The sequence below is a fragment of the Fonticula alba genome (genome assembly GCF_000388065.1).
Source record: "Fonticula alba strain ATCC 38817 unplaced genomic scaffold supercont2.8, whole genome shotgun sequence".
NCBI classification, from domain to species: Eukaryota; order Rotosphaerida; family Fonticulaceae; genus Fonticula; species Fonticula alba.
Genome location: NW_009242978.1, coordinates 312,038 through 313,456, shown reverse-complemented (window position 1 = coordinate 313,456; position 1,419 = coordinate 312,038). Strand labels below are relative to the sequence as shown.

At 74.3% G+C, this 1,419-nt stretch overlaps 1 protein-coding gene across 1 annotated transcript in view; it reads left to right on the top strand.

The window, feature by feature from the left end:
• H696_04741 (hypothetical protein) overlaps window positions 1-1,419 on the top strand; it is a 5,363-nt gene that overhangs the window by 791 nt on the left and 3,153 nt on the right. The window lies entirely within an intron of this gene.

Genomic DNA, 1,419 nt, shown 5'->3' with positions numbered 1-1,419 from the left:
CACACTCCTGCGGCTTCCTTCTGGACATGCCTCTCCCCCCACCACCCCCCCACACGCCGGGGCTCGGAGTTGTGGGGAACAATAACAAGCCCATCACATGGACGAATCACATGTGCGCTTTACATTCCCACACCCGCCGATCGCGAGTGCCAGCGGACGGGGCGCCCTGCGCCTTCCCTGCCGCGGCGGAGGCACAAATGCCGGGGGTTCTATACCATGCTTTTATTCGAGCGTGTGTGTAGGCGGTCCCGGGCCGGGAGGCAGCCCCGGCGGCGGCGGCGGCGGATGCGCCCGCCGCCGGACACATGTGCCGACCCAACACACAGGGCCAATATCTAGTCGTCGATGTCAAGCTCGTCGGGGTTCATCGAGGGCAGATCGTCGGCCTCGTGGACTCGCACTCCGCCGGGTAGCTCGTCATGCCCTGTGGCCCCGGCGACCGCGGCCCCTCCGGCGGCCGGGAGAGCCTCGGTGGCCTGGGGCGCCTCGGCAGTTTGGAGGCCGCCAGTGGCCTCGGCCGGCGCATCGGGCCTGGTGGTCTCGGTGAGGCCAGGGTCCCCCGCCGTCACCTCGGCGTCAGGGGCAACATCAGTGCCGGAGGCCGGAATGGTGGTGGCGATCAGGGGGCTGGGGTTGACAGCGAGGACACCCATGGGGGCGGGGGTGCTCTGGATGCCATGCTCGCCCTGCCGGCCCCCAAGGCCGGTGCCATGGTCGTTGCCGTGGGCAGCCAGCGACGCCACATGCTGCCGTTCAAGCGCGGCCCAGGGATTCTCCACGAACGCCGAGGTGTAATTTCCCGGGCCCGGATGCGAGGGACCGCGGTCGCCGCGAGGGCCGCCACGATCGCCCCGGGGGCCGCCGCGGTCGGCCCGGTGGCCGCCACGGTCACCGCGTGGGCCGCGTGGGCCGCCGCCGCCGCCGCCGCCCCCGCCGCCACCGCCGCCACCCCGTCGGCCGGGGCCACCATGCTGCTGACCCTGCCGGTGCATCGGCGGCCCGGAGTGGCCGTAGGGCGGCTGCCAGCGGCCGCCGCCGTGTCCCTGAAAGGGCGGCCCGTGGACGTGTGGCCCCGGCGGGCCGGCATGGAACCCCTGCGGGGGGTGGGGCCCGGGTCCATGAAAAGGGCCCGGGTGGAAGTGTGGCGGGGGTGGCCCCGGCGGGAAGGGCCGGCCATGTTGCCGGTGCTGATGGCGCGGCGGCGGGCCGAAGCCCGGGGGGGCGTCCCGCCAGAAGGGGCGCCCCCCCGGGTGCGAGGGCGCTCCACCTCGAGGCTGGGGCTGGTCGCGCGGCGGGCCGCCGTCGCCAGAGAAGGGGGGCTGATCGCCCGGCATCGCGCGCACGGGAAGCAGGCCAGGGGGCCGCAACGGGGGAGACGACAGACAAGGCGAGCGGGTGTGCAGCGGGGGGGGGGGGGGG